This window comes from Lacerta agilis, chromosome 2 (genome assembly GCF_009819535.1).
Source record: "Lacerta agilis isolate rLacAgi1 chromosome 2, rLacAgi1.pri, whole genome shotgun sequence".
In the NCBI taxonomy this organism is placed as follows: domain Eukaryota; kingdom Metazoa; phylum Chordata; class Lepidosauria; order Squamata; family Lacertidae; genus Lacerta; species Lacerta agilis.
In genome coordinates this window covers 95,220,658-95,232,634 of record NC_046313.1, presented here as the reverse complement: position 1 = coordinate 95,232,634, position 11,977 = coordinate 95,220,658, and the positions used below count along the sequence as shown (strand labels likewise).

Below are 11,977 nucleotides of genomic sequence, written 5' to 3'. Positions count from 1 at the left end.
TATCAGTCATACCTAGCTAAGATGTGTCCATAATGCAGCATCAATGCGCATGTGGTCCCATAGATTCAATTTTTTCTGTGTGCGCTTTTCTCCATGTAAAAGCGCTTTTCATTCTACACCTCCAAAATCCATTTCACTGCTTCCCATCCACTAGTGGGCAGCCCTTGGTGGGATGGATGGATGGATGGATCTGCGCTGCACAGTGCTGTCCCCTTCCCTCTGTGATTCCTTCCCTGCCTTTTAATCAGTGTCAACCAGACAATGATGATCACCTGAAACCAAAATAGTTAAGAGTGATCGATGCAACAAGGCAGGGTTGGTGGTAGGTAGCACAAGCATCTTGGCATTGGCAAGCTGACACATGTAATGTGAATATGATTAAAAGTGATAATTTTAATTTAAGCCTCAATTGTCTGATAAATTGAAACTCAAGGAGAAACTCCAGCAGGAAATGGACGAATTATCATTTATAGGGCAATTAAGTAATGTCACCTGCAGGTTGAATAGAGATTACATTTTTAACAAAATAAAAATAGCACGTTAATTAACTGATCAGTCCCAGGATTTGTCACCACCAATGCTGTGGCCCTTGCTAATTGATCACTGTAATTATTTAGCATCACTGTCTGTTCTTTTTGCACTTCATTTCCTTGTGAACTTGGTCCTCTGTGTTCCCACCCACCAGAACACCATGTGTGTTTTCTTGCACATTCTGGATTAGTTCATGCGTCGGATAAAATGGACTGCGGTTCATAAAAGCTTATGCCGTAATAAATCTGCTTGTCTTGAGGGTGCCACAAGAATATTTGTTTTTGCTGCAACAGACTAATATGGCTAAACATTTGGAAACTTTTTTTTTAAAAAAACAACAACAAGCGTTTGATGTTTAATTGATTCTCTGTGCGGGCTGGTTGATGGTTCTTAGGTGTAGCCAGCTTATTATGAATGTTATGTCATTTTTTAAAAGTCCATCTATTTGATGCACTTACGGCTTTTATTAAGTTACTTTTTATGGCTGCAAGCAGCTTTGAAGACAGGGGGACAGAAAAGCTGTCATATACACAGCCAAATCCAAATATATTTCCAAGTCAGGCTGCTTCTATGGGAAATGAGGAAAGCTGTAAAAAGCAAACCACGGCCACATCCACGCCAGCAGAACTATACCACTTTAAACAGCCACCGCTTCCTCCAAAGAAATCTGGGAGCTGTAGTGTGTTAAGGATGCTGAGATTTGTTAGGTGATCCCTATTCCCTGCACAGAACTACACAGGGCTAGCCCACCCATGAGGTTTAACAATCACTCTCTCTTCCTAAGGAACTCTGGGAACTGTAGCTCCGTGAGAAGAATAGGGGACTCTAAACAACTCTCAGCACCCCTAAGAAACTATACTTCCCAGGATCCTTTGGGGGAAGCCATGACTGTCTACTGCCTTAAATGTATGGTGTGGGCGTGGCCAATCACTTGTGGGGCAGGGATGTGGCCAAATCAATTCATTACGTTACATTACATTACATTACACATTGCAGTACTGTATATTACATTACATTTAGACAAATAGTATGTCTCACCTAATTCAATCCAACCATGAGTCTAGAATTCCATTGCAGTGGTACCTTGGGTTACAGACGCTTCAGGTTACAGACACTTCAGGTTACAGACTCCGCTAACCCAGGCCAGAAATAGTACCTCGGGTTAAGAACTTTGCTTCAGGATGAAAACAGAAATCGCATCGTGGCGGCGCGGCGGCAGCGGGAGTCCCCATTAGCTAAAGTGGTACCTCAGGTTAAGAACAGTTTCAGGTTAAGAACAGACCTCCAGAACGAATTAAGTTCTTAACCTGAGGTACCAGTGTATAAGAACATAAGAGGATTCCTACTGTATCAGACCAAAGGCTCCAAGCATTTTTGCACCCTGTTCTTATGGATGCTCATGGGAAGTCTGCAAGGAGGATATAACGGAAGGCCAAATGGCATATTTTAACCTGTTTGGAATTCAGTGAGAATGTGAACTTGCCAAAGCAGGAGATTCCAGCCACAAAGATTAATGTCACCAAGGTTTATTATCATTAAGAAGCTTGTCTTTCTGTTTGATGGTATTTTCTGAATGTTTCCCCCCTGCATCTGTGCTGAAAACAGGAGTATGTATATAAAATTTGGATCATGTTTTTCTTTTTTTTTAAAAAAGTGACACTGGCCTCTTAATATTTAAAAAGTACATGCAAAATATGATCCAGATGTCACTGGCTTATGGCCATTTTATCCTGCCATTTTAGATTTGGAAAACTTTATTTGACTAGGAACAAAAGCAAGTAGGGCTAAATCCCACTGCTCATTTCCATAAAACGCCTGAGCTTAGAGGATATGAAAGGATTCCACCCAAAAGGATTTGAAAGAATTCTGCCCAAAGAGGAGTTCAAGAGCCTTGGTATAAAGAACTACTCACAGGGTTTAAGGTAAAGGGATGTGCCAGGATTTTGATAAGAGGGGAATCATACGAAGTGAGTTGATTTTTCAAATTGCTAATTACCATCCATACATCTATGTGGAGGACTGCGGCTCTGGATAAAGGCACAGTATTTGAAACATTATGTGTCTGGGTTCACAAAACGCTGCTTTTTATTTTTATTTTGGTGGGGGTGGAATGGCACTGAAGGGTTGAAAAACAACCCTGCTCCGCAGGAATATGTGAAAATAACCACCAAATTATTCTTTCACAGAAGAATCATAGAATTGTAGAGTTGGGAGGGACCCCGAGGGTCATCTAGTCCAACCCCTGCAATGCAGGAAATGAAGGCATCCATGACAGATGGCCATGGAAACTCTGATAAAACCTTCAATGGAGAGTCTACTACCTTCCAAGGGAGTCCATTCCACTGTTGAACAGCTCTTTACTGTCTGAAAGTTCTTCCTGATGTTTAGTCAGAACCTCCTTTCTTGTAACTGAAGCAAGTGGTTTGAATCCTACCCTCGAGAGCAGGAGAAAACAAGCTTGTTCCATCTTCCATGTGACAGCCCTTTGGATATTTGAAGATGGCTATCATATCTCCTCTCAGTTTCCTCTTTCCAGGCTAAACATACCTGTACCCAGCTCTCTTGACCATAAATGGTATTAGATGTGCAGATGTGGTGGTGTGGTCTTAGAGAACAAAATTTAAACATCTTGAGGTCATGTGCATGTGTGTGAGTGTGAGCTGGAACGTGAGGTTGGGGGTGGGCTGTCTTCCCAAAACAACAAATGGTTCCAATAAAAAATGTCCCTCCTGTTAAGGACAGGGCTTCTTTTCCTTGACATTAGCAGCACTGCTGCCCATCAGGGGTTCTTGTTTCCAACAGCTTGCCTCAGTGAGATCAAATCCAGTGGGCAGCATGTGGTAATGAGAAATGGCAACTTGGCTATCTGCCCCATTAATTACCCCCTGCCATTCTTTGGTCGATTCTGATGTGACATGCTTTGCACTCAGTGTGAAAAGATTAATCTGCTTTCAAGGGCAACTGCCCCCCAGTGATCTCTCTTCTTTGCTTTTCCCTGATCAAGTTAATCGCCAATAATGAACAGCATCAACTCAAGGATTCTTCAAGAAACACACACACAAAACACCCTCACCAAAGTGTTGTACAGAGCGAGTCCTTAAATATGAAGCTGGCTAATTAAATCTATGTATCAGTGTATTTAATTACTGTAGTGCTACTTAATGGACACGTCTCCTAAAGACAGCATTGCTGCAGTAAATGACACACTTCATCTGCTTTTGAAAGATTGAACAACGGCAAATTATTCAAGGCTTCTGCTGTTCTTCTCGACAGCGTAAAGGGTGAGGTATATCAGGCTTCGAGGCTGGCTGAGATCTGTCAAAAATTGCTACTGAGGTTGCAGTTCAGCCCCATTCACTATTAGAATGAGCAGTGATGTTGTGTCTTATACTGGCTGGGAGGGTGGTGTTCTGCATGGAGGTGATGTTGTGAGGACTCTCATGTCACAGAACAGCTCCTGGTGAAAGCAGCTGTCACTGTGATGATTAGACCCTGCAGAGCTGGTGAGCCAGTTATGGCAGTCTGCCTTAAAGATCCACAAATAGATGTGGATCTTGAAAATAAATAATATTTGATGTACACTTCTGTTGAGGCCACCATTCTGTGCACTAGAGCAGGACTGGAGCCGTTCTCTGTAAAATGTATATTGTCACTTATAATGTATTTTATTTATGCTTATGTTTTTAAATATGCTGCAAGTCACTTGGAGACCTATATGGAACAAGCAACTAACAAGCCTGTCAGGATCTTCCCAAGTGTTGCTCATGAGTAACGACAGAGCCTTCAGTAGCTAAGAAGCATTACTATTTACAGTGTATAGGTAGTTCAAAACATGACCGCTCAGTCACTTGCAGAATCCGGAAGTGCCCCTCTCCTGTTTGCCGCCCAACACCAAAGTCTCGGCACCCTAAAACGACGTCTGTGGTGCCCCCTGACCCCCCAATGCTGTGCTGCCGCAGGAAGCAGCAGTTCTTCCTCAGAGCCTCTCTGGCTGGTGGTGCTGGGTCTTTGCCCAGAGTCTCCAAGCCTTCGTAGCTCCCTCTCCTCTTGCGAAGAGCTACTCTCCCAGTCCTCCTCTTGAGTAGTCCTCCTGTCCCTCTCTCCCACGAGAGGACCTCTCTCCCCTTGCTCCTCCCAAGAAATACCCTTGCCCCGGCTCTCCTCCCAAGTAGGGCCTCCCCTCTCCCTCTCCTCGCGAGGAGCCGGGCAATCCCTGACAAAGCCTAAGTAACAACAGGAATAATAATTTATTTCCCTTTCAGTTTCTTCACAATGTAATGAAATAAACTTCTTGAAACCAAGTTCTTCCACTTGTTGATATCTCAGAAGCTCAATGAATGAGAACTCATTGAATTATGTGCTTTGTGCTGACTTCCCTTGACTGGCCTCAGGGCGTGATCTTGGAAAGATTCCAATTCAATTTTAGCTTGTCCTCGATCCTTACAGTGCCAGAAAGGTAAGGTGCTAGTAAGTATTAGCATTTAGCACATCATGGCTATGTTTCCTGAGGCAACAGCTGAGGACCACTGAAAGAACCTCCTTGGCAGAAATAGTTCTCCGCTTCTGCCAGCAGTAAAGATATCCCAAGTCTCAGCAAACCAACAAACAAAGCATTTGACCATATCATCATGATTGTTGGCTTGAGACTGTAACAGTAAGTATTATCAAAGCAGTGCCAAGGTTAGTTTTGTTTGACCATCTAATAAAGATCCCACCTCCTCCTAGGATAGAGATGAAATTAGACACTTGTCTAAGGTAAGGTTACCAGATTTTTCCCCAAAGAATCTAGGGACATTTTTTTAAAGAGAGACAAAAAGTTATTTTAAAAAGTTATTTAAAAAAAAAGAAACAAAAAGAAATAACATCTTGTCTTCTGTGATCTCCTCTGTCGCTTGGCCTTCCTCTGGGCCCCAGCCTGCTCTCTTGGAGCTCTATCCGCTGTGGAGTAGGCTAGGGTCGGGCCTGAGTTTGGCTACCTGTCCTTGCCCTCCCGGTGCTCTCCTACCTCTACTCCTCAGAGGTGGCAGTGGTGCAGCAAGGTTGGGGCTCCCCTCTTTTTTCTCCTTCCTCTTTCTCTCTCTTGCTTCTCCTTCTCCTCTCCTCCTTCTCCCTGCGTCGGCTCCAGGGTTTTCCTGGCCCCGGAGCATCACTGGGCAGTCGGCTGGGTGGCTGGGTGCTCTCGCTCCCAACTCGATTTGGGTCGCCGGGGGGTGTCAGCGGTTCCCCCAGTTGACGCACCGGGCGTCCCCAGTTCCACCTCGGCAGTGGCGGCAGCAGTGGCAGTCTCAGCAGCCCAGAGCCAGCCTGGTAGCACAGTTGGCTCTGGCTGGCTTCAGGAGCTGCTCGCTGCTGTGGCACCTGCCATTCTGCCTCGCCGGAAGTCCCCATATGATGTGTCTTGTGCCATTGAACCAATCACGCAACATTCATTCCCTACTAATAAATCTACAACACTTAAAATATAAATCCGGGGACATTAAATGAAATCCAGGGACATTCCGGGGACAGATTTTGTCCGGGTACAGATTTGTAAATCCGGGGACTGTCCCTGGGAAACGGGGACATCTGGTAACCATAGTCTAAGGGAACTGTTAATTGCAAAGTGAACCAAACGGATGCCATTATTTAAATTGTGTAGGCAATATTAGGGTGAAGCACCTCCCAGACTTATAAACTAGCTGCCATCCTGTCAACATTTTTTATTTTGTACATGTTTGTTTATTATTTGATTCCTTACTCGCCCTCCATCATGTGGTCCCTGGGCGGGTTACAGTAATTTTAAAACACATTATTAAAAACAGATTACAATTAAGAGAACAAGGTCAGTCCTAAAATATATACTTATGCAGTGGTTCCTGATACTGGAATCACTCTTGGGCTTAATCCCGATTCAGCTCATTTTATTGGCTTATATAGGGTTTTTTTTATCAGTATCTGTAATGTGTGTCTTTTTGATGCAATGGCCTGTAGGCTATGCAAATAAAGTTTGTTGTTGTTGTTGTTGTTGTTGTTGTTGTTGTTGTTGTGTCAAATATATACTTATCTTGCTGATTTATACAAAGTATTAGTAAAATGCCAATTCATTGGGGGGGGGGACCATGATGTCATAGGAAGCATGGTGGCAGAGGCAATCTTGCACTCCTGCTGCCATTGGCTACCCTGAGCCTCCCTCTCCCCATCTCAGAAGGCAGCAGCAACCACAGTGTTGGGAAGCCGAGAGGTCAACAGAGCCCCACTTGCACTGCCCCACTGCCCTCTACTGCTTCTATTTTAGGGACATTCTGATCCAAGTCCAGTTTAAGGATAAGGAAGTTAAGAAAGGAGTGTCAAGCCTTTGAAAATGCTTATCAACAATTTGCATCAGGACAGATGACACAGGTCATCTGGCCAGTCTTCCCCACTATGATAAGCTGCATTTTAATTATGTTTATAGTATTTATTTCTTAATTTGCATCCTTCATCTATAAATTAGCACATGCATTTTCAATGCAAGCCTCTGCCCTTTTTTGTCCACTTTTATTTTGCAGCCCTGTAAAGAGGCCACGCTAGCCATTGATGATAGATGGCCCTGCAGAGTGAGGTAGAGATGAAAATCTAGTTGGTGGTTATAATTCCCCGCCCCGTCCCCTTGCATCCAAGTCAGAAGCGTTACAAAGGAAATCTACTGTGAGAAGAAAAGTTTCCTTTCTGAAAGACAAGATTAAATTATCCATATCTGTATTAGACAACACTCACCATTTCATTGCTTCATTTTGCACACTAATCCAGCCAGCCTCTGCAGCAGGAGATAGGAAACAGTGAGGGCTTCAGGGAAGCAGGACCCGCCGGCTGAGAAGGACAAATATACAAGAATGTCATTTGCTACAAGGTAGGAGTTGTAGGCATTCTTCCCCCACTTTCATTTTTATACAGCTCTGGTCAATTTCACAGCCCATAGCAATGCTGAATGGGGAAATTGGAAACCAGCAGAATCGATTTGCAGAAGTGAGGTTCTATTTTCTTTTACAGCTCTCTCATCAGAGTTGCTATCATTCCCGTGTTATGTGGTATTATTATCGAAAAGAAGCCTGGGCATTGCTGATAATTGCTAAGAGAGGCTGAAGCCGTCCTCTTAAAGTAGAAATGGAACCACATTGCCACACTCCCCAAAGGTGCTGGTTCTGAATGTTTCTTTAGGTTGTCAATAATACATTGGAAGGGTCAGTGCTTAAGGTTCTCACATCAGGAGCCTGTCTGATACTGGCACGCACCAGGAAGCCTCTCCTGCTAAAAATGGAGGTGTGCTAATAATGGAGTTACCCAAGAACTAGGGCAAGGCGCTCTACAGATCCGCAAGGGCATCCCATCTTTGGCATTCTTTCATGTGCTAGATTTAAGTATTTTTTTATTTATTGTGTTAGCAGGATTTCTGCTGGACAGGAACTGAAGGCAATGTACAATCAACATCAAGTTTAAAGAAATAGTTTTGAATACATAAAACAAGAGAGAAACAAAAATATAGCTAAATGAGCATAGAAAGGCACAGCATGCTGCTTTCTCACCAAATGCTTCTGGGAAGCCCATCATCAAGAACATGAATGCGCCAGACATCTCTCCCGCCCCCATGTTGCCGGCTAGCAACCAATCCTCCTTGCGGGGTCAGCAAATATCCCCCCACCTGCCCCAGTCAAAGTACAGAATACCAGATGAGTTATTCTAGCACTGCCCCCCACCCCCCACCGCCACCAAAGACTGCTGTTTTATTGAGGATGTATTATGTAGCATGTGCTTGATGAAATAAAACCAGTTGCAGGTGGGGAGAGTGCTGTTGCGCTCATACCCTGTTTGTAAATGTTTCTCACAGGCATCTGGTTGGTGACTCTGGGAACAGGATGCAGGACTAGATGGGCCACTGGCCTGATTCAGGAGGCTCTTTTCATGTTCTTATTTATACTATATTATCCATACTTCATTAGTTGTTCTAAGACATGGCAAACTAAGGCCTCGGGGCCGGATCCAGCCCAATTGCCTTCTAAATCTGGCCCATGGACGGTCCAGGAATCAGCGTGTTTTTACATGAGTAGAATGTGTCCTTTTATATAAAATGCATCTCTGGGTTATCTGTGGGGCCTGCCTGGTGTTTTTACATGAGTAGAATGTGTGTTTTTATTTACAATGCATCTCTGTGGGGCATAGGAATTCGTTCATTTTTTTCTTCAAAATATAGTCTGGCCCCCACAAGGTCTGAGGGACAGTGGACTGGCCCCCTGCTGAAAATGTTTGCTGACCCCTGTTCTAAGATGTCGACCCAATATTAACACAGTAGGGTGCTGCCTCAAAAAGAGGCATCTTCTACTGTTGTCTCTGTACCTACCTATGCCACATGTGAAGCAGCCACCACCAGTCACTTCAGATGTCTTGTGAAGACATACCTTTTTGCCCACTTTTCCTAACCCATAAGACTGGACCCTGCTTTATGTGTATGATTCTGTGTTTTATATGAAATTATTTGCTTATATGTGTTATTATATGGGTATTTTAATGGGTTTTGGTTGTGTTTTTGTTCTTTTAATACTGTGATGATATAGGGCCTATTGTTTGTTTTTTAGACTGTACTCAACTTAGAGATTTTGGAAACATTAAGTTGTTTATAAATGCTTTAAAATAACTAAACTTATTTACAGCTGCTATACTACAGCACAACAAAGCAGGATGAAAAGAAACAAACAAGCTCTCAAACATTTGTGGTATGAAAAGCTATAGGATTTCATCAGGAAGTTACAGGACATGCACCAATTGGAAATGAAATGATCCCAAAGCTTTTGCAGACCCAAGCAGTATTAAAAACTACCCTCATGCATAGCTGTCAAGTCTCCCTTTTTTTTGCGGGAAACTCCCTTATTGCAGGCCGCGTCGTCCTCTTATATACCTGCTGGGATTGACAAGTCATCTGACCCTCACCTGAATCTCATAGCTCTCCGGTAGTTGCCTCTGTATCAGTTATCATTTAACTCTTGGGGGAAATAATTAGCATCACACATCATGTGCCTGGAAGTTGCCAAACCAATTAACCAACCAGAAGGACTACTGTTAATAGCACCAGTTTTCCTATAACTTGATATTGCTGGATAGTTTTGATCAACTGCAAAAGCATTTTTAGTTTGCTTTCTGTTGCCACACTGGTTTCAAAGCACAGTCGTTCCACACAGCATCCCTGATCTGGTTAAAACTGAAATACAGTGGCTAACTCAAGGCCACATGCAGCGGAATCCTATGCATGTTTACCTGGGAGAAAATTCTACTGTGTTGAATAGGGCTTATTCTCAGGTAAGTATGCAGGTCAGTCCTGATAATTTTCATGATTTTCAAAGATCTAGAAAAGGGAGCCTTTTGGACCCAGCTTTATTTTTACATATTTTACAAAATGTCTATTTAACTTGACTGGGTTGTTTTTTTTTTTAAAGAAAGCCTCAAAACCGTTTACAAAAAGAACATCTTTTCTTTTTAACCAGTTAAAACAGCTATTTAAACACACACAAAATTAATTAAAATCAACGGATAAGCTAAAAACCAGTTTAAAACACAAGTCAACACCACATATGTCTGGATTGGCTTGCCTAAACCAAAGTGTTTTTAGGATCATAGAATTGTAGAGTTGGAAGGTACCCTGAGGCTCATCCAGTCCAACCCTCTGCAATTTCATTTCATTTCATTTTTTTATTTGTATACTGTCTTGCTATCTTACAATACTCAAGACGGTTTACAAGCTGAAGAAACAAAAAAATGTACATCTTACTGTATAACAATCTAATGCAATACGAAAATGTGATAATAAAACAAAACTTTAAAATAAGCAACCTACATCAAAAAGTAACATTCAACAATTATTATATTAGTATAAAATAATATCGACATAAAAGTTAAACAAAAATCCACTCAACAGTTACAATAAATAATTTCTAAACTATAATCAATAAAACAACGGCAAGCCACAGTACATAAAATAATACAATACAAATTGAGAAACAGAGACACTAGAGGGTGGAGCAAGGCAGGTGGAAGGAGGCCTTGCCTGATGGAGTCTCCCCCCTCACAGTTCCTTCCTCCAGGCACAGCTTCCTTATGAGGAGTCCCAGGGCTGGAGGGTGGGGCAAAACAGATGGAAAGAGGCCTTGCCTGATGCAGGAATGTGCCACTGTCCCATGGGGGATCAAACTTGCAACCTTGGTGTTACCAGCACTACGCTCTAACTGACTGAGGTGCTGGAAAGCGTGCAGCGAAGGTGCCTGCCTGATGTCAAACAGAACAAAATAGAAAATTCTTTCCAGTAGCACCTTAAAGACCAACTGAGTTTGTTCTTGGTATGAGCTTTCGTGTGCATGCACACTTCTTCAGATACACTGAAACAGAAGTCACCAGATCCTTAAATATAGTGAGGGAGTGGGGAGGGGTATTACTCAGAAGGGTGGTGGGAATGGGTGATCAGCTGATAGGTGTGGGAAACCTGTTGAGGACTATGAACTGGAAGGACAGTTCCTGAAGCTGAGGCACCAATACTTTGGCCACCTCATGAGAAGACTCCCTGGAAAAGACCCTGATGTTGGTAAAGATTGAGGGCACAAGGAGTAGGGGACAACAGAGGACGAGATGGTTGGACAGTGTTCTCCAAGCTACCAACGTGAGTCTGACCAAACTGTGGGAGGCAGTGGAAGACAGGAGTGCCTGGCGTATTCTGGTCCATGGGGTCATGGAGAGTCGGACACGACTGAACAACAACGGGAGGGCATTCCACAGGGCAGGCACCACTACCGAGAAGGTGCTCTGCCTGGTTCCCTGTAACTTTGCTTCTTGCAGTGAGGGAACTGCCAGAAGGCCCTTGGAGCTGAACCTCAGTGTCCGGGCTGAGCGATGGGGGTGGAGAAAACCTTCATTAGGAATAGCGAAAGCCTCCGACTTACATTTTACTTATGTTTCCACATGCAGAAAAATGTATTATCTTATTAAAAATAGGTAAACTTGTGGATTTGACACACACACACACACACACACACACACACACATATATATATAGTGTGTGTGTGTGTGTGTGTGTGTATTCAAACATACATTACATATGTATGTATGTATGTATATATAAATTTATAATGTTGCGAATTGCCCTGAGATCCTGGGATGAAGGGCGGTGTATACAAATTTAACCAATAAAAGAAAATAAATACGAACGACAGCAATAATAAACCACCGCACCCTTTGATCCAAAGCACCAGCCCTGGCCGAAGCATATATATATCGGACCACTTTCAAGTCACCTACGGCGACGTCTGCGGATTATCTCCTCAGAACAGCGAGCCACCCACTTGGCTCGCTTCAGAACTACGATTCCCGAGGTGCACTTCGCGGGAGTCCCGCCGCTGCGACTGGGGCGGAAAGCGGGTGGGAAGGGAAAAAACAGACACACACACCGCAG

At 43.3% G+C, this 11,977-nt stretch overlaps 1 long non-coding RNA gene across 1 annotated transcript; it reads right to left on the bottom strand.

The window, feature by feature from the left end:
- Positions 1-1,852: 1,852 nt before the first annotated feature.
- Positions 1,853-11,797, bottom strand: LOC117041926. Its single transcript, XR_004426036.1, has 3 exons — positions 11,758-11,797; positions 7,267-7,359; positions 1,853-1,939 (listed from the first exon to the last, which is right to left on the bottom strand). It is a non-coding gene; the product is annotated as an uncharacterized LOC117041926 (long non-coding RNA).
- Between the last annotated feature and the right edge of the window lie 180 nt (positions 11,798-11,977).